This window comes from Pectinophora gossypiella, chromosome 8, assembly GCF_024362695.1.
Source record: "Pectinophora gossypiella chromosome 8, ilPecGoss1.1, whole genome shotgun sequence".
Classification (NCBI taxonomy): domain Eukaryota; kingdom Metazoa; phylum Arthropoda; class Insecta; order Lepidoptera; family Gelechiidae; genus Pectinophora; species Pectinophora gossypiella.
The window spans coordinates 2585863-2608458 of record NC_065411.1 but is presented as its reverse complement, the minus strand read 5'-3'; the positions used below and the strand labels follow the sequence as shown (position 1 = coordinate 2608458).

The following is a 22596-nucleotide window of genomic DNA, read 5'->3' as shown; positions in this document are numbered from 1 at the left end:
CTAGCATAAGTACTTAATGTAATAAGTACTTTATGAAGTTCTGGCATAAGTACTTCCTTCTGTTTTTTCCACTTGGGTGACAGCTCATCCGCAGATGTATTTCATCCGTAGATGAAACGCCTCTCTTTACAAATAGTAGGCGTCGAGTCATCCGAATTGGTGCTGTTATTCGGAGGAGTCGCCACCTAGCTAATACCACTGTAGTATTTTCATCCAAAATTGAGTAACAGCTTTAGTTTTTAAAAATATATATTTTTATATTAATTAATTCACCGCAAATATGTACCATGTTATTTTTTCGTTCATAATTTCCCTAAACAAGGTATAGGTAATGTCGCATACAAACACAAAGATACCAACATGGAGACTTGAATTTGAGACTCCAATCCATGATTATCAATAAATAACATAACATAGATTTAAAATCAGTGTTGCTCTCTGGGTAAATATTTTTTGAATAATGGCCGTTTTTCTGTGGACTGCAGCATACATTTCTTTTCTGTGTGTTTTCTTGGTTAAGTAATTACGTAAATTTAGTATGTCAATGCAGCTTGATTTTGTAAAACAAGTACGACTTCATTGAATAGAGGTAGTGATGAAGACTGTCATTATTTATCATCAATTATAAGTATGTACTTACATAAAACTCACGCCGATTTCCCACTGGTTAAGCATGGGATATGGAATTACATTTGCTTCGATATTGACATACATTCCTTGCTTCCATATACCTATATGTGTGTAGAGTAAAGGTCCGTGTTGCCGAAATGTCTATGGTGTAGACGAAAGCCAGAAATATCGTTTTTTGATTATTAGCTGTTCAAAGGGGAAATGCTGCAAGTATTTTGGGCACTTTGACTCGGTGTGCTGCTTTGAAGGAGGTTTTGTATTTGTAGATAACTGTATGTTGTTTTGAGTTTCACATTTTTTTTATTATAAGCTGTGTAACACTCAAATTACAAGTAAATATGACGAAGTTCTAAAAATGATAACAATAATAATAATCTTTCGCCTAGCATTCCAAAAGTCCGGGACTCCATAGGTCCGAGATAGAGTTGCTGTAAAGCCTGTAAGTGTAAAATGATAAGATATTAATGTTAGCACGTTAGTGCTCGGCTTAAGTACTAGTACCTATTATTCGCTACCACTGAGGCAATGATCATTAAGATATGAAACTTGTAGGGAGCCTGAACTGAAAGCGATTTGCCAGATATTACCAAAAGTCTCCCAACTTCCATTAGGCGGAAGTACTAAAATAGCGCTACACTGTGATAGCTGATTTGAAATAATAAATACATGAGGCTGGTGTTCCACCTCACAACCCACACGATAAGAAGAATCACGTACGGACGGCGATACGGTGCACCATCTATGATCATGTTGGTCTTGTGAAGCTCTGTGAAATGCGGGTATTTTGGGAATATTTTCCCGAGTTATATTTTAAACTGACTGAACTGATATCATACCGTGTGAAGCGCTCTTTAGTAGCGCACGTGTGTAGGAAGGAACATTCCTTATTTTAATGGAACGTTTGGAGTACGTCAATGAATGCAGAGTTATTACCGTTGCTTACCAAAATGGAATTCCTTTGCAATTCATTCATATCATTGTTCTGCCTCTTATGTGTAGCATTTCCGGAATAATAACTTATTTTGTTTCTCCTATTTATACTTGTCAGTCGTTCATTCATCCTTTTAATTAAAAACAAGTGAACATGGATGTTAACTTGTTTTTAATTTAGTCACCTAGGGACAAATTTCAATACTCGTTTTAGGAGTTCGGATCTAAATGTCAATAAAAAAAACACACAATATAAAAGACAAATAAAATGGCGATACGGCTTACGTATCTACCACGTTGGTCTAACAGAAAGTTTGGTGAAGTGTGGGTACTTAGTTCGTCTTTGGATGGATGTCTCTCTCTGACTACCCCAATATACAGGCTGATAAGTGACATAGTAATTTAAGGAACATTTTAAGAGTTGATTCACACAATGATTCCGAGGTGATATCAAGTGGAATTTTCCGTTGCGAAAGTATGGAACTGGAAATAATTTTAAAAACACTAAAATTTATGATTTATCCAGGAAATTCCACTTGGTATCAGCTTAGAATCATGGTCGAATTTTAAGGCAATAGCTGGGCGCGAACCTCGCCTTTGAACGTCATGTCACAGGATTTTTTTGAGAACAAAAAAAATAAAAAAAAAATCCTGTGCCTATCTTAACAGCCTCCGTGGTCTAGTGGTTAGAGCGTTAGGCTCACGATCTGGAGGTCCGGGTTCGATTCCCGATGGGGACATTGTCGAAATCACTTTGTGAGACTGTCCTTTGTTTGGTAAAGACTTTTCAGGCTTGAATCACCTGATTGTCTGAAAAAGTAAGATGATTCCGTGCTTCGGAGGGCACGTTAAGCCGTTGGTCCCGGCTATTAGCCGTAAAAACACCTCCACCAACCCGCACTGGAGCAGCGTGGTGGAGTATGCTCCATACCCCCTCCGGTTGATTGAGGGGAGGCCTGTGCCCAGTAGTGGGACGTATATAGGCAATTTATAAATACATACATATAAACATATATTAACTCACGCCTATTTCTCACTGGGGTAAGCAGGTGTAGCGATAAAGAAGAGGAGTCGCTAACAATTAAATAAATTTAATAGGAAATGCAATTTAAGTAATTTAAATTATTATAGATTAACATGAACATAGCTTAAAGGTAACAACGGTAAAAATGGGAATCGAACCTCACCTACCTCCGTTGATCAACGAAAGTTTTAAATATTATGCCGAAAGGTATACCAAACACTGAAACAATGCCGCACGGTGCTTTAAGAATTTTGAAAAGGCTTCCTAAATAAATATTAACAAATAGCGGAAATAATATTTAAAAAAACGTTCAGGAATATAAAAAGGAACACAAAAGCAATTTGGTTCTTCGCAGCCGTAGTTATTCCGTCGATCCGTCCGTCTTGTAGGGACCGTTGAAGCGATACAGCTTCGGGTCAGGAAACGGGTAACGGCAAGTGACAGGAACCGCAGAGTCGGAGCGATCGTAGCGACTTCGCAGTCGCAACTCGAATCATATATAGGATCCGTAGGGATGGGGCGACTTCGCACACGATGTAGCTCCAGGTAAAAACCAAAACCCAAGGGGATTTCCCTTATCTACAACGATAAATAATAAAATTGAAAAGAGGAATCAAAGAAAAAGAAGAAAGAAGAGCAAACCAACACGAACTTACCAGGGAAAATGAAATACTATAATTATATCACCAGAAATTACGTTTTACGTTTCACAATTTAAACAGCACATTTAAAAACACATACAGAACATTAAATTAGATTTTCCAGATAAAATACAAGAAAACCAATAGTCAGCCACAAAGAATATCTCTCAAATGTCAAGAAACAAACAAACAAACCATGGAGACAAATTCATATTTCAAATTTTAAATATAGCATACGTCCAAAAAGCCAGAAAAAGAAAACTTGATAAGCAAAAAGATTGCGCTGCAGCAAAATTACGCTGCAGTCATCCCCCTTCCAGAGAGAAGAATGGAAACCTGGAAGACTAGATGAAGTAAAGTGCAAGAACAGTGGAAGGTGTAAACGAGAAGGTAGGAACGGTAGACATGATCAAAGGTAAAGCTAAAACGAAATACGAAAAAGAAGGGTAAGGTGGATGTAAAATGAACTACCAAAACGGATGAGAATGACAAGAATGAAATAAAACAACGACAAGACGAAAATACTAAAACTAAACGATCCCAGATTGAATACCACAATCACTATTACAAAGCGGTTAACCACAAGGAAACCTTGAAAGAGTAAAAAAAACAAGGTACGCACCTAAAACTAAATTGAACACGTCGCGAACGCAAACTTAAAACCTAAACAAATCTGTTCTAAACCTAGACAAAGAAAGCAGAAAAGAAAACAAGAACAACAAATAAGCAAAGTGTTTACAAAAATATACAAAGTTTAAAATAAGTAACGTGCGAAAATAAACACGCATGTGTCAAATACAAAATGGGGTCAACGCTTTTCAAAAAAAAATAGTCAGCGTGACGTAAAAATCCAACACCCTGACACGCCATGATGTGTCAGGTGTTCAAAAACATGACATGGCAATAGGTAACAATGGTGATGACAAACAACATGCATGATAATGATTATGATGGTCCAAGGAGAATAAATTACGGAAAAAAAAAGTTAAATTATATTGGAAAAGATTCATTATCTTACAAATCAGAACTGGCTCAGTCTATAACCACTGGGCACAATGGTGCTTTCCAATTCTTAAAAGGCCTAATTATATCTTGTCAGCATTACAAAACATTAAACGCAACAAAACTTATAGACAGATTGGGTGACCTTACAGACAGTTTAAAACTTGAAACAGAGATGATCCAGACTCAGCAAACAGAGACTAAGAAATTTCTGGAGGACATGGCTGTCCAACAAAATACTTTTCTCAGAAATTTTAGTGGCTTAACAGCACTAATTGAAAATTTTCAGGTAAAACAAACCGCACCAAATCCGGTATCACGTGCATACTCAAAACCTCCATCAACCTCCTCATCACACTACAAAGCAGAAAACAGAAGGACCAAATTTGATTTTTCATTGTCTGGAAAATATCACAACAATGATTTAGAGATTGTTGTCACTGATCAAAGGATCACATCTGTAACAGCACGATCACCCTATGGAGCTGTTATAAAAGATATAATCATGTATGGATTTGGCAATAATTTTATTACAGATTTGTTGAACAAAGATATCAAATACAGTCATGATATCTTATCAGAGGGGGATGGATTTATCACTAAATTAAAGAGACAACTCAACAAGGAGGGTAAAAGAGATTTTGTATATTCTACTCTCAAATCTATTCCGGATGGTGGAGCTCAATGGGAGCTAATTCTTACAATGTCCTAACTCATTCCAACACATATTCCAAAGTGCCATTAAACAAACTAAGTACAATTTGTATCTATTATAAAGATAAGAAGATTAGACTATAAGGGACGAATGAACATACTTCGCGAAGCACCACCGCCACAGAAAAGGAAAAAAAAAAAAGTGAAACTTCGCGGGCGGAAGGAAGGGATTTAAATGTAAATTTATTTCAAAATGTCTTTAATGTGATACGTGCCGACATGACCAGTATCCATATCACGCAGGACGTAAACTTGTCGTGAAACCACCTGGAGTACTGAAGCGCGAATAAAACGCGGAGACAATTTTCCGCAGCGGAATTCATCCTCGGAAGAACGAGCAAAATTTCTTCTCCAAACGATATCACCGACAGTGAGGACTGGCGATGATCTATGGGAGTTATAGCGTCTGGAGTTAGCTAAAAAGGAGCAAGCCAAATTATCTGCTACTTTAGAAAAAACATCACTCAAATGGGAAAGGTTAGCTGCATGCCTTGCCCGACTCTCGACTAAATCAGTGTCTTGAGTCTGGTCACAATTAACAGGTACGGCATGAAATGAGATTTCCCTACCAAACATGAGGAAATTGGGAGTGAATGAAGTAGCTAGGTTGATACAAGAGTTGAGGTACAGCTTAACTCTCGGCAACATACGAGCCCAACTGCGATGATTATCTTGCACAAGAATACTAAGGCAGGTAACCACGCTCTGATTATATCGTTCAACCACATTAGCTTGAGGAGAATAATAAGGGGTATAAGTAGGGTTGTCAATTCCATATTTAATAAGAAAATCGCGAAAATAATGACTGCGGAAAACCGTAGCATTGTCACATAGAACCTGATGTGGAACGCCAAAAACATGAAAAATGTCAGACTCTAAAAAGCGACAAACACCTTTAGCATCAACTCTCTTAAGGCTGAAAAGCCATACATATTTTGAAAATATATCCACAACGGACAAGATATATCTATAGCCATAATACGCACAAGATAATGGACCAATTAAATCGATCGAGATACTATGAAGCGGAGAATTAACACTCCTTGGGAACAACATTTGACCACGGGGCTGGCAATTGGCGATCTTATGAGCTTTACAGACCTCACACAGACCTAAAATCCGAACAACATCCTTATACATATTTTGCCAATAATAATTTTCACGTAACTTCAGGTACGTTTTCATAACACCAGGGTGTATGGAAGGATAACTAGAATGAGCTTCCGAGACAGCTTCCTCAACCTTTTCACGAGGCAAAACAACTCTCCAAGGGTTCTTCTGAAGCGGTGAAGAGAGAGCAACACGTCGTAACAAAACTCCATCCACGATAGAGTAAGCCGGGAACATCTGAGGAGAGGAACGAACACCCTGATACACCTTTTTATAAAACGGATCACTGGTACGCTCGATACCTTCATTAAATGATATGAGATTAATATGCATTCGGGATAGAGCATCCGGCACAACGTTGAGAGCACCCTTACGATGAACAATTTCGAAATTGTATTGAGAAATTATCGTTGCCCAACGAGCTAAACGGCCCGTGGGGTTATCCAAAGTCAGTAACCATTTAAGTGCAATATGATCAGTAATTATAGTAAACTTCATTCCGTCAAGATAACAGCGAAAATGCTTAATAGATTCGAGTACTGCAAGAAGTTCACGCTCCGTGGTACTGTAATTGCGTTCAGCTTTAGAAAACAACCTGGAATAATAGGCAATCGGACGTTCAGTACCATCAATACTTTGGGAAAGAACAGAACCAAGACCGACAGATGAGGCATCGCACTGGAGAATGAAGGGTTTAGTAAAATCGGGACATGTGATCAAAGGGGTATTAATCATAGATTCTTTTAACCTGTTAAAAGCGGCATCAGCTTGAGGATTCCAATCGATAGGATCTCGACCTTTCCTTTTCCCTAACAATGCCGTTAACGGGGCAATTATTGAAGAAAAACCATTAACAAACCGTCTATAATAAGAACACATTCCTAAAAATGCCCTAAGAGCTTTCGCCGAACACGGAGTGGGATAATCTGTGATAGCTTCAAGTTTTTGGGGGTCAGTTTGAAGACCATTCTCATTCACGATATAGCCCAAATATTTAATTTCTTTGCGACAAAACTCACATTTCTTTAAGTTGATAGAAAGACCAGCTTCTTTTAAACGGTGCAAAACGCGACGTAATAAAGAAATATGGCTATCAAAATCTTTGGAAACAATAATCAAATCGTCGACATAGCCGAAAACACAGTTCTCGCTTGTATTAGTGAATTCGTAATTTACGATAAGGTCAGTTAGACGCTGCATCTCCGAAGCGGCGTTAGTAAGACCAAAAGGCATACGTACAAACTCGAAAAGACCACGTTGAGGAACAATGAAGGCGGTTTTTTCACAACTTTCCGAATCGGCAAGTGGGATCTGCCAAAAAGCACTACGAAAATCGAGCGACGTCATGTACTTCGCACCACGCAGATTATCTAAAATATCTTGAATGCGGGGAAGCGGATAAGAGTCCCGAACTGTAACGCTATTCAGCTTGCGACTATCAACGCAGAAACGAACGCTACCGTCCTTTTTGGTAACCATCACGACTGGGCTGGCCCAAGGAGAACGAGAGGGACGTATGACACCTGCCTCAAGCATCTTATCTATCTCCTCGTTAAGGATCTGAAGCTTGGTTGGAGAAAGAGGATAATAACGTTGTTTAATAGGAGAGCCGACGGTATTAATCTTATGCGACAACCACGTAGTCTTTCCTAAACCAATTTTGTCGGAAGAAATCTCGCCGTATTCAACAATAACTTCAGCAAGAACCTTCTCTTGGTCCGGGGAAAGATCGACCCGAGGATAAGAAACTTCATTAATACAAACCGGTCCTGAAAAGGAACCGTTAGGAACGAACAAGTTGCCTGCTACTTTCTCATTAAAGGCAGCACTGAAAACAGAGGTGAGACCGAATTTGTCCCAAAACTCAATACCAAGAATAATATCAGACGTGATTGATTCAGCGATCAAAAACTTATGCAAGCAATCACGGCCATTAAAAGAGACAGTAAGGGTGGCTGACCCTAAAATGGTAATCGGCGCGTTATTAGCAGATACGACCGGAGTACCAGAAAAACAACCATCAAAAGGAATGCCGATTTCACGCGCGAGTTTCGCGCTTAAAAGAGAAGTCTGAGCGCCTGAATCAAGAAGGGCTCTCAAACGACGATTAAAAATAAAAATATCATCGGGTCAGGAAACGGGTAACGGCAAGTGACAGGAACCGCAGAGTCGGAGCGATCGTAGCGACTTCGCAGTCGCAACTCGAATCATATATAGGATCCGTAGGGATGGGGCGACTTCGCACACGATGTAGCTCCAGGTAAAAACCAAAACCCAAGGGGATTTCCCTTATCTACAACGATAAATAATAAAATTGAAAAGAGGAATCAAAGAAAAAGAAGAAAGAAGAGCAAACCAACACGAACTTACCAGGGAAAATGAAATACTATAATTATATCACCAGAAATTACGTTTTACGTTTCACAATTTAAACAGCACATTTAAAAACACATACAGAACATTAAATTAGATTTTCCAGATAAAATACAAGAAAACCAATAGTCAGCCACAAAGAATATCTCTCAAATGTCAAGAAACAAACAAACAAACCATGGAGACAAATTCATATTTCAAATTTTAAATATAGCATACGTCCAAAAAGCCAGAAAAAGAAAACTTGATAAGCAAAAAGATTGCGCTGCAGCAAAATTACGCTGCACAGGGTAAGCTTTAAGGAATTCCATTTGCTTCGATCGTGACACACTTCTCCTGCTTCCTCTACATTCATCAATCGTTACATGCATACATGCGCGCCGGCTCAAAGTAGATCGTACTGAACTTTATTGCAATTTGATGTTTGTCAAATGGCAATATTGCTTTTTATATGAGTTGTTTCCATGTGACCTTTTTGACCCCCCTGGCCTCGAGTGGTCTGGTATCGTTAAGCCCTGAAAGAGAGATCGCCGACATTCCCGTGGTACTCGGAGTCCTGAAGTGTTTACTGTCGCCAGATTGGCCGCCTCTATCACTCAAGTAATCGTCAGGGTCGTCAGGATCGTAAATAAATAAATAGGTTATATGTAGGTCCATACCATTCTCTGTAGTGGCGCTTAGGTTGTGTGCCCACTCACGCACTTGCGTAGTCAATTCATCGACCCAAAAGTTCGGTTTGTTTTGAACATTCCGTCATTTATACAACCTTGCCTCTGTTATGCGTAGTAAACGGTTTGGGAATCATAGCGAATCTTCAGGAACATATAAATGAGCTGTTTGATTAGGTACGGTCACGAGCATTAATATGTACCTATACACTTTGGTACCATGTCACATTAACTTTTTTGACAAATTGAACTGTAAGTCTCACTAAATGTCAAATATGTTAGTGCGACAGAGTCCTAAAGTGGGTACATTACATTGCTCATGTCTGTACCGCACGAATAATGTAGACGGATCGGGAATTTCTTCCTCGCTATATTTTTAAAACATCAAAAACCTCGCAGGACTAGATAGCTGACATCATAAACAACAACATTTTTTCTACGACTTTTGATAATTTGTTACATTCTACCTTTATACAAAAAGAAATGTCAATTTAATTTCACGTCTGAATGTTCTTAACTATGCGCAACGCATCGTAAACTTCGAATCCCCATGTCTCATGTGTTAGGTATGTCTCCTTAGGTATTCTCCAACTTCGACACTGGCAGAATTTTCAAAAATGACAATACATCAAAAATTTAGTTGTATTATTCTCTTTCCCTTTATTTAAGAACTGCGCTCTTGTCGGTGGAGTAATCGCCATTCCTCCCTTCTTCCCGCCAAATCCTTCACCTCCTGATACGACACGACCTGCACCTTTTCTTTTATTTGTTTCATAAATGTGCTCCTAGGTCTACCCCTTCCTCTCTTCCCTTCAATTTTTCCTTCTATGATGTTTGTTATAAATGAATCGTGTCGTATCAGGTGGCAAATCATATTTCCTCCCCGGTTCTCTATAGTCTTCATTGATTTATTAGTTATTATTAGTTATGTTAATAGAACTACAAATGACTTACAAATGTCACGACAGTACAATCAAATATTGGAAAATCATTTATAACTAATGTATTGAGTTATGATAAAACAAATGTTGTTTATGATATTAGCTATATTTATAGTCCTTCGAGGTTGTTGATGTTTTAAAAATAACCATGTATATACTTAAATGGCCAAAATTACAGCTACTAATTAGTAGAAGGTGGTGTGGTGTGTGTGCGGCTGACACGGGCTGCGGGTTCACACCGGACACTGCATACTTCTCGTTTTACACAGACACTACACATTGGCATTGATAGTCTGAAGGCTGCCAATTACAATACCTAATTTAACTGTTTTATTTAGTTAGGTTTACTTTTTAGGTAGGTTACTTATAAAAGATGCTTTTGTAATAACCAGTTAACACACAAATCGCTAACAATAAATTTTGAACAATGAAGGTTCACAATATAAATAAAAAAGCTTTACACTTGACTTAAAAAACACTGAACTAATTAATTTGCATTCACATTATTATTACATTAAGCACTTGGCTTAGGTTCAATTTTGTTGCAAATAATTAGCATGTTTTCAACAATCACCATGAAAAATAAATATTTTATAGGCGCCGCGCAGGTGAACCCAGCAGGCAATACTGTGAGATCAAATATTCAAATCACACGAAAGTCCATCGGCGTCCAATTTTAAAATTCGAACATAAAAACTAAAGTGATAAAAAATAAAAATCCTTCAAGATTCAAATCTTAACTATGTTCGACGGGGGTAGAGGTAAACCTCAAAGCTCAGACGCTTGTGGAGGGCGGAGAGAGTTGCCGTTCTATACGTAGTATTATTCCTTATTCTATGCTGCGGGGTACAAATCCCGTCAGAGTCACTTTTTTATTTAATTTACCCCGCTTCACCGCAAGCGTAGGGCGAAGAACTGTCAGTCTTGGGTCACCAGTTGTATCTAAAACTGCGTCGCAAGACTTTTTTTTTTAAATCTACTTCAGTCTAGGTTTAAAGCCCGACTAGTAAGTCCATATCCGTAGTAGTATAAGTAGATGTATGATGTTGAATGAAAGCCTTAACTAACTTGAAGATGGGCCTAACATAAACATAACATAAACAGCCTATATACGTCCCACTGCTGGGCACAGGCCTCACCTCAATCAACCGGAGGGAAGTATGGAAGATGGGCCTAACTCAAACTCAAAAATGTCTTTATTTAGTGGGTAAAATAGTTACACTTTGAATCGTCAATATTTACATAAATGCGTCTTGTCGTTTCGTCGATATAATGTAATTTGACCTGAATAAAACTTGAGTGTCTACTGCTTTTCCCCCGGTGATCTTAAGGAAATAATCTAGAGTTTTCCCAGGTGGCTTCTGACCTTGGATTTTGAAAGGATTGTACGGAGCGAAATGGTGCAAGGTCGATACCAATTACGGATAATAAGTGGTAACTGTGGAGACCATTGGGAGTTGTACATACTTGGATTTTATCAAGGTTTTCAACTGTTTGTTGTTGTGAGCTGAATCGTCCCTGTAGGGTAGTCTGATCTGTCACTCGAGATTGTTTCGAGCATGGTATAAGAAAACCAGGTATGCTCAAAAGTGATGGCTAGCATTTCAAGGTTTGCCCAGCCGACGTCATCCCACCCTGCGTTGCCATTTCGAAAGAAATAAATTACCCACGTCTAATGATTTGAATTTACTTTGCAAGGAAATTTTGTACAATTAAATTAAATTTTGTACGTTAAATTTTGAACATAGTTTAGACTTGAATCATGAAGGCTGGGTGAATTTTATTTTTTTATTAGTTTAGTTTATATCTTCGAATTTTGAAATTGGACGCCGACGTTCTTTTGTCTGATGCGAATATTTGATCTCATAGTAATTGCCCTGGCTCGCCTGCGCGGCGCTCATAAATATTTATTTTTCATGGTGATTTTTCAGCAAAACATGCCTATAATTTGCAATAAAATTTAACCTAGGCTAAGGCTTAATGTAAAAGTAATGTGAATGCAATTAATTAGTTAAGTGATTTTTTAAGTCTAGTGTATAAAGCCTATTTATTTATATTGTCAACTTTCATTGTTCAAAACTTCTTGTTTGTGATTTGTGTGGTAAATAAATATAATAAATATTATCTGATGATTATAAAAGCATGATTTCATAAATAGTACTACCTACCTCAGTAAGTAATGGCGGTTAAATTAGGTATCGTAATTGGCAGCCCTCAGACGTCACACACACAGTTGCGCGTGTTGATAATGTCAATGTGTAGTGTCTGTGTAAAACGAGGTTGTTTGTATGCAGTCATAGGGGCTGAGTATACGAATTGGTGCGGGACAGAGAGTTACATTACGTATTATTCTTTATATTACACGGGCCATACGTTAGTATAGAATGTTCAGGTTAAATAGACATCTCGCTCTTTGAGGTTAGCAGTAGGAATTCGCACTGGTTATTCTGTAGTCCGTGTTCCACTATAGAAAACTTGGCTAGGTCCTCGGGGATCATTAAGTATTTTACTTACGTGTTTAGGTAGCTATCGAGGGTGTTCAGAATAACGGTTATTAGGGTTATTATGTTACAAAACTGAGATGGGAATAGCTTATTACTTTAGTTAAGTCTGTGAAGAGTGATAATGGATTAGCTTAATGTATCCAAGATTCTCTTGGTAAACAAACATGTATTTTCTACGGTAATAAAAACTGTACTACCTGTGTGAATTAGCTTTAACTAGATACATAGCTGAAATGCAAGATCCTTCTCACTTGCTGACACCCAAATAAATACCTAAAATACGACATCGAGCACGATGCTACGATGTTTTACGACGCATCGCCATATCGTAAAAAATGACGTTGCAATATCGTAACGCGCTCATATATGCTACGTTAGATTAACTGCTTGAACCCGCGCAACATCGATATCGACAACGCTATCATGCTGTGCATCGTAGTAAGTTGCGACATCGTAACGAGTTTGTGTGCAACGTCACATTGACTACTTGAACTCAACGCGGCATCGTATGGACAGCGCTATCATGCTGTGCATCGTAGTAAGTTGCGACATCGTAACGTGTTTGTGTGCAACGTCACATTGACTACTTGAACTCAACGCGGCATCGTATGGACAGCGCTATCATGCAGTGCATCGTAGTAAGTTGCGACATCGTAACGAGTTTGTGTGCAACGTCACATTGACTACTTGAACTCAACGCGGCATCGTATGGACAGCGCTGTCATGCTGTACATCGTAGTAAGTTGCGACATCGTAACGTGTTTGTGTGCAACGTCACAATGACTGCCTGAACTCACGCGGCATCGTATCGACTACGCTATGGCGCCGTGGCTCGTGGTACGTTGCGATATCGTAACATGTTTACGTATATAGCGTTCATGTACACGTGTAGTAGGTACACAGTTTTGTTGCCCGTATTCTTGTTATAGCCTTCTATTCGTTGCAAAGGTAATATCCGAGGTAATAACTTCAGCACATTATCTTATGTTTACAAACAACTCCCACGTGTTGTGGATCCTGAAGAACATTTTATGAATACAAAGTTATCCACGTGATGGATAGTGTTTTGTCTGTTTTGTATTCAGTGCAATTTCGTTTTTATCTTTGTAAAATCTTGGAAGAAAATACGGAACAATATGACGAAGATAACGCGTGGAAGCGAAATAGATTTTAGTTTACATTTACATTTTACTTCGATTTCCTTCGAATTGAAGACGTTTCAGTTCTTTTCTATAATCCTACGTAGATATATATAAGAAATACAAATATAATTATCTCGGTAGATCTCTAAACAATCTCGACATTGCTATTATCCAATTGAAAATGTGATTTTTACTTCGATCCAATCGATTTTTTCATCATCTCTAGCGTTATTTCGTTTTTCACTGGGTCCACTAAGCCTAGCTGAAGAGAGAGAAGCTAGCCTAACCTGAAGATTTGACAGGTCCGGTTGTTTACAGGAACGATTGCCTAACTTTCCAACCGCGAAGGAAACTAGCCCAATACAGGTTATGTCACATACCTCCGAAAATGTATTTCTCGGGAATGTTTCCTCACGATGTTTTCCTTTACTGCTGAGCATGTGATAATCATTTATGATTCAAACATAAATTCAAAAACAAATTAATCATTGGTTTGGCATCATTGGTTAAGTTACCTCCGTACTACATACTTCCGAAACGCACTTCTCAATAATGTGGGTTTTCTCGCGGTGTTTTACCGCTGAGCACGTGATCTGAACATGAATTCGAAAACAAATTCTTAAATTATTTATTGGTTAAGGCCCGTACTGGGATCTGAACCCGCGACCCCACAGTGAGATTTAAACGTTCTTCAAACTGGGCGACCTTCTCTTCTCGGAAACAATGCGTGCCGTGATAATTGAAGTCGATGACGTTGCAGTCGAAAACGAAATCGAGAGCGGAAGATTACATTTTCTATAAACGTTTACTGAAAGTAATATTAAGCATTGATTTGTCGGCTGAAATAGGCGTTTCCAACTCTTTGCGAGCGTTTGTTAAGTCGGATAAAAGGTGGGATGAAGCGTAATTTTACAGGTTCTTGGAAAATATTGAAAGTATAATTTGATACTTTGATCTATGGAGAAATGAAAATGGAGGCGATTACTCCACCGACAAGAGAGCGGCTATTAAATAAAGAGAGAATTTGATACTTTGACCTTTTAGCGTCCGACAGAACGGATTATTAGGCCTCGTAATCTGAAATTTGTCTAAAATCTAAATCTGTCAATGTTCAAGTTTCAACACTATTTTAACGCGGTAAAAACCCGGTGGTATTATGTGTTTTTAATTATGATAATGGCGCTAATTCCTGCAGACGCCATCTAATTTTATTTTAAGTTATACCTGTCTTTTTCTTATCCGTTGAAAAAGAAAGGCACGCTGCCGTGTCACGCACAAGTCTGCTATCTTAAAATAGTCGAGTTACGAATAACCAGTGCAAAAGGGGTTTATATCCTATGCTTTACATAGTTCAGTAAAAACATTTTAAAATTTATTGATACTTTTTGAGATATAGAGGTTGACAAAGTCTGCTAACTTGATTTTTTTGCATGTGGGTCACGCCTAACTCCTCTAACTAAAAGTTACAATAGATAGGCGTGACTACGACGAAGGCAATCCTAGCGATTCGCGACATTCTTTGTACTTGCAAACCCGGCGCCCAGGGAGGAAACACTTCCTGAATCTGAGAGAGAAGTCGAGGACCCAAAATGCTTTGAACCAGGCATAAAGGGGAAATATTTTTTGGTTTGAATAAGAATGGGAAACTTCTTTAGAACAGTGATACTACCTGGAACCGTTGGTCAAAGGATTGAGTTTTGCAAGAACCATCAATGGGAGGATACAATACCAGGCTGGAAAACTGTTTGTTGTGAGAAAGCATACTCAAATGTGATGAGGATGATAAGGTCTTGTGACTTTTCTTGTTGAATAAAGAATTGCAATGGATGTAACCCTGGGTTTTCATAACTGAGCAAGCGATAACATCATCGCTATTAATATTATTTTTAGTTTTGGTCATCAATTGCAGCATCAAAATCGTAAATAGTTCATGAGCACAGGGTTATTTTGTTTATTGCTTTTGTTCCTAGATGATTCTCGTTCGCCGAATGCGATTTTTTGTAAAACATTTGTTGAACCTTTGCTGCGTTCGGCTTCTTCAAGGGTTCTATGTATATTATACCCCCTTGGAAGCGGTTTTTGTGGTTTGTCGCGAAACGGATTCAGGTTTTATGGACTGATGGTCTGTGTTGTCGATTTTTGTGATACTCTGTAAGATCGTCAATCTCTTTTACTCTCGAGAATTCAAGAGTTCGCTGTGCAACCGGGAACTGTATCAGTTGCCATGAGGGTGTACCCTGGTTCCAGAGCTTTGTGTATTCTGCAGTCACAAGTGAGGACGAGTTGATTGATCTCATCATAGCCAAGAAGAGAATTATATTTTTCTTTTGTGAGGTATAATAATTGTCACAATTCAAAGCCATTTCACGTGATTGCAAGGGTTGTTCAATACAGAGACAGAATGCTGATGCTGTATTATGGACTTTTCAGCCTGCAGTGGCCTTTCTCGAAAAATAATCCTTTACGGTTGGTTTCCACATCCATAGTATGTAAATATGATCCTAAGCTAAAAGCTTTTTGGCAGTACTTTCAATTTTAACACCATCTTCTGAATATCTACGGGTTTCATAGGTGGAATAAGTCCCATAGATGTTTAGAGGGCGATCTAAATAATGAAGGTACCTACTGTTGACGAGATTTTTGCTGTGGATGTGCAGGAGGCTATTTGCATGCCCAGGCTAGCTGTGGGGATTGCTATTTTCAAGAACGTTGGTTCTGTTCATTGAGACGTTTGTGTCAAGGGTGAAATATGATACTGAGGCGAAGCAGGCGGAGGAGGCCAGTTTTTATAGTTTTATTTTCTACTTTCTTCGAGGGTTGTCCCTCGCAATAGAAAACCAAATTCCTACTCTGAAGTACAAACTTCACAGGATCCATTCTTGTTGAGAGTGGAGATCCATTTTCAGCAATGATCGTCTTGATTGACTCTTCTACGCTTGTGGCTGCAAAAAGCGTAGGGAGTATGTTTCGAGCCGGTGCAAACTTCCATCGTGTCTGGTACAGTTCGTGCTTGCATAGAAGACAAGTTTTCGGGAGAGGGGAGTTATGCAGTCTAGCAGATTGTGTGGAGAAAGAGTAAATAAGTCGTCGGAAGGTACGACAATGCAGACTCTTGGCCACGAAAACATTATTTTATTTTGCGACGAACTACTGGAAGGTGTTTCCAAGGGGGTGTGGTGTGCTGGCCTTGAGGATGGTTGAATTTAGTAAGGGTTCAACAGATGTTTTGAGTAAGGGGTGGTGCATGTGTGCCGATGATTATAGAGTGATGAAAATTGTGAGGAGGAATTAATCGATTCCTGAAGGTTATGCCTAAAACATTTTTAGCTATGGCATTGTGATTGATGATTGCAAACATGCTGTTGGAATCCCATTTTTTTCATTCTATTGAGAAGAAGTTTGAACATAATTATATATTTCATAAATATTTTTTCTAAACATTCATTATATTTTAGATTATTTTATTTAAAATTATAAAATTACATAATTCTGAGCTCCTGATTGCTGATTGATGAATGTGTACGAAGCAAAAAATGTATGTCAGGGTAGAAAAAAAGGAATTCCCAACTTGTACATTAATATTTCCAATTTTGTAGATATCAAAATTAAACTAAGTACTTAATATAAATATTTTCCTTGTATCCATTTCACTTAGTCTACTCAACCCGGGCTACCCCAAAAAGCAGTATTTATAGAAAGCTTGTAACGATCATCTCTTACAACTAATAATTAGCATAGATAGATTAAAGTTATAATAACAAACCGGCTGCATGTGCCAAACTCTGCTAACTTAATATAGCACAGACCGCGTGACCACATTTCTATGGAAGAGTGGTCATGCACAACTCTTAAACTCGATTTAAATAAAAACTATTATAATAAAGAAAAAAATCAAAAGTGCCTGTTATTCAGAGTACATTTTAGAATATTTTCTGATATTTTGATGACAGATATTTCACTTAATACGAACTATACAGACGATTAACTGAAAAAAACTTTAAAGGCGATTTACTCAAAACAGCATTTTTTGAGATAGCAGAGATTCGTATGACACGGCAGCACGGGTAATCGACAGGCATAAAAATGGAATACTTACACGTCAATTTTAAGCAGTAATCTAAAACAACCGTCTAAAAATTTCACATCGGCCCATTCTTCTTCTTTGCGAGTCGATGGCGATCGAAACTTTTTGCTGACCAATAGGTAATTGGCTACGATTACGGCATTGTCGCCCATAACCCGACAGAATTAAGTAGACAGCACGTCAAACTGATTGCATACCAGCGAGATGCCTATTTTATTCGCACGGGTTATTTATTCAGTTTAAAATTAACTTGTTGACAATCATCCATCCCTTTCCATTTCGGCGGACGAGAAAAATGATGGGTATAACTTAAAATAAAATTAGGTGTCTGCAGGAATCGGGGCCAATAACCGCATAAACTAAAGCTCAAACTCTGAAAATGTTTGTTTAATGTGCTTATTAAATCCAAAATAACGTAGAATTCGATTAATGTGATGTGATACAGCCGGTTTTGACTTTGGCGACTACTTCAAACGCAACGTTCATGCGCTAGCTCGCTTGTGGCTTTTATAGCCAGTCTTGTTTAAATAAAGAAAGAAACATTACGAATTCGACTACGACTACGGCGAAATACGACTACACGACTACAAAACGAAACGAAACTAAACTAAACTAATCGAAACGGAACTATGAATACGACTTTAGTCACGCGTTCTCCAAACATGGCTATCACGGATTTTTCGGACCTACACATATTTTTTAATCACAGGATCAGTGAATTGTAGCGTTGATGTATTTATAAAATAGGCTGGAAAGTTTCCAAAAAAGGTAATAAAACTAGAATGAATTCTTAATATTGTTTTTATTTAAAATTCAGAATCTAATTACAAAAAATCAACGGAAATAGTAATGTATGCATACATAATATCCCGCCTATTTTACGTTACGGTAGGCAAAGGCCACGGAATTCTACTTAGCACCATCCTACTACACCACTTTCGCTTTCCTTCTGCGGTCTTGTATATAAATGTGATCTATCGACCCTTTTTACATCATCGTAAGTAGTCGTTACATGAGCCATGTCAGGGGCCTTTGGTGGCTCAATAGTAACCCTGACACCAGGGTTGATGGGGTTGGTACTCTATCTCACAAACCCACACGATAGAAGCCTTTCGTCGCATAAGGCCCACTTCTCAAAATGACCATTTTTTAAATATTTATTTCTCAAAATGTCTACTTCCTTTTTCTCAAAAGGTCAACTTTAAAAATGTCAACTTTGAAGATCGTAAAATGGAGGAAGTTATATTTTTTATAGGGCGATTCATATTTTTGCGCCGTAACAAATGCGCAGAAACGAAACTCTGATATATATTGACGATTTTTTCCAATAAATTTTACACCCACGTGTTTCATTCGAACCCGGGTGAAAACAAAGATTCATCAATCGTAGGATTAAATTATCCAATACTTTTTGGCTTGCTTTCGACAAGCCTCTCAATCATGTTTGACTTTTTACAGAATGCAAAAATATTTTCTGTATTTACCTTCTTTATTCATTTCGAAATTTTTAGGTAGTACTGTCATGTCCAACATACGTAAACTCACGCTTATTCCCGCCGGGGGTAAGCAGAGACTATTGAATTCCAATTGCTTCGATCCTGACACACTCATGTCTCATCTCTCTCTTGTCATGTCCAAACGTGAGGTGTAGATACCTACTTACCTACAGATACTTTAGGACCCTTTCGCATTAACATAATAATATGTGTCATGTAGCGAGACGTTGCTTCATCTTGTCAAATAAGTTAAAGCGATATGGTTCTAAAATATTAACTTGTATTATTTTTAAACGTGACCGTACCGCTGTTGTCTGCGGACAACAGCAACAAGTATTGCAATGCTTTAAGCGATAAAATCGGTGAAATTCAGTAAACAATTCAAATCTTATGTTACATGGTAGATAATCCTATTTGCATAGTCATATGCCCGTAAGTCCCAATGGGATGGGAAGAGCCACAATTGGGATTTGTGTCGGTTTATAGTTCGGAATAGTTGGGAACCTATCCCCCTATCTCTATCCATAGGGAGATATTGAGGACAGAAGAGGGACACTTAATAAAACATGACGAATTTATTAAAAACATCATAGAAGGGAATCTACAAGTAAAGAAAGGAAGGGGAAGACCAAGAAGAGCTAACATGTAAATGAATAAAGAGAAAGCGAACGTCGTGTCTTATAAGGAAGTAAAGGAATTGGCCTTTGATAGACAAGAATGGAGAATGCTACACCGACAAGAGCGTGGCACCCTATCGCACTAGGACATCGTGTTTGCGCCACCATTGGTAAAATTCACCAAATCTTTTATGGGGAAATATATGTTTTTACAATAAGGTTTACTATGACATTCAGAATTTACCTTTGAATAGTTTTAAGATAGTAATTAAACAGAGACTTTGAAAAGTTAATATAAGATTAGTGATTATGTAGAAGATATAAATGCATGGAATTAACTGTCTGGGAACTGATATTAGGCAGTCATCATCTCCCTAGCATTATCCCGTTTTCACAGGGTTCGCTTACCTAACCTGAAGATTTGACAGGTCCGGTTTTTTACAGAATCGACTGCCTGTCTGACCTTCCAACCCGCGAAGAGAAAACCAGCCCAATACAGGTTAAATCACATACCTTCGAAAATGCATTTCTCGGGAATGTGGGTTTCCTCACGATTTATGATCCAAACATGAATTCGAAAACAAATTCGACAATAATGGTTTAGGTCTGTGCTGGATTCGAACCTGCGACTTCAAAGTGAGAGGCAAGCGTTCTACCAATTGAGCTACCCCGGCCCCACTTTAGGCACTCAAATTACTTAATTGTATCACAGTATTTTACGGTATTCTACGTACAAGATAATAATATGTACGTATATCATAGTGAATCATCCCCCTTAGTATCTGTATCTTTATTTCACTGCCACTGGCGATTGTCATAATAAGAAGTGGTAGTTATACCACCGCACCAGGCGACTCAGACATGCGTGTTAACGTAATATTAGTTAGCCAAATTACTTAATTGTATAACAATATTTTTGTGGTTTTGTATAGAACGTCTAGGGCCCTGTGTGTGAACGTTCTTTTCCCCGGCTTTACAATAGGTAATTGGCTACGCTTACGGCATTGTCGCCCATAACCCGACAGAATTAAGTAGACAGCACGTCAAACTGATTGCATACCAGCGAGATGCCTATTTTATTCGCACGGGTTATTTATTCAGTTTAAAATTAACTTGTTGACAATCATCCATCCCTTTCCATTTCGGCGGACGAGAAAAATGATGGGTATAACTTAAAATAAAATTAGGTGTCTGCAGGAATCGGGGCCAATAACCGCATAAACTAAAGCTCAAACTCTGAAAATGTTTGTTTAATGTGCTTATTAAATCCATTTACAAGCTGCAGTAGTTTTAGGCGGATGAGACGTTCGTCATTATAAAATGAGGATTCAAAGTGTAACTATGTTACCTACTGAATAATTGAATTTGAATTGTGCGGGATTCGGTTTCCGGCAACAAATTGGTTGCGCAACCCTTTATAAAGCTTACTGTAGGTAGAAGGAGAATTTCTAAGTCGCGTCGTCGCGTATACACTGACAGACAAATAAAAACCAACATAAGTTTATGACTATGTACCCAGTTAGGCGAATGGCTTATTTGAAGAAATAGTAAGAGGCAAATGTCTCGTGAAATAGACATACTTATCTGGCACATGACAAGGTCGCGCCTTCGACGTCTCCGGCGTATTGTATATACATATATCTTGGAGTTTCTCAATTCGCGACCATTTTACCCAAGTAAAATTGGTTTGAAAGTTTCATTCTTTTTTTTCTATCGTGTGAGTTGTTAGCTGGAGTAACAACCTTATCAACCCTGGTGTCAGGGTTACTATAGAGCCGCCATAGGTCCCTGACATGGTTCATGTAACAACTACTTACATCCGTAAGTAGTAACCGGGACCAACGGCTTAACGTGCCTTCCAAAGCACGGATAATCTTACTTTCGGACAATCGGGTGATCAGCCTGCAGTAGTTTTAGGCGGGTGAGACGTTCGTTATGTAAAAAATTACAATTCAAAGTGGAACTATGTTACCTACTAAATATATTTTGGAATTTTGAACTTTGAATGACCTAACCAAACTAGGGACCATAAAGTAATTTTAGTGAGTCCCCACCGGGAATCGAACTCAGGACCTTCGGATCGTGAGCCCAACGCTCAACCACTAGTCCACAAAGGTCGTTGAAAGTTTAATTATGACAACGGAACAGATATTGTTGTTAGGTAGATATACCTTACGTAGGTAAGTAGATATAGGTGATTCTCACACTGTCCCGCCCGCATGATGCAGCGACGCGCGTGGATGCATTTTCTGTGTGTTAGACTGTGCGTGTTTTCTATACAAACGGAGATACTTACAAGCAACGGAAGAACACGCATTCACGCGCTACGCTGCATCATGCGGGGAAGTGTGAGAATCGCCATAAGTAGATAAATTAGTATAATCTACTTACCCACTTTACATAATAGGTATGTTTTCGCGCTAAACCCCAGTTCATACACGTGCGTACATATACTTACTATAATTATAACTCAATCAAATCAATTCAAATACATTATATTGCACAGAACTTAATTTCAACGATCAGACAAAACATGAATACAGTACAATTCATGCGGTCTTATTGTTCTAGAACAATTTCTTCCAGGCAACCACTATCGGAGGGTCTTGTCGCTTTTAATCATAGGGCTGCCTTTGCCCACGTTAGATAATTTTTATACTGGTAAATAGAATCACTGAATTGAATTACTTACTGAGAATTATTGAGGACAGAAGAGGCAA

The 22596-nt window shown here is 38.3% G+C and overlaps 1 protein-coding gene across 1 annotated transcript in view; it reads left to right on the top strand.

Moving 5' to 3' along the window:
- LOC126368851 (guanylate cyclase 32E-like) overlaps positions 1-22596 on the top strand; it is a 182808-nt gene that overhangs the window by 53919 nt on the left and 106293 nt on the right. The window lies entirely within an intron of this gene.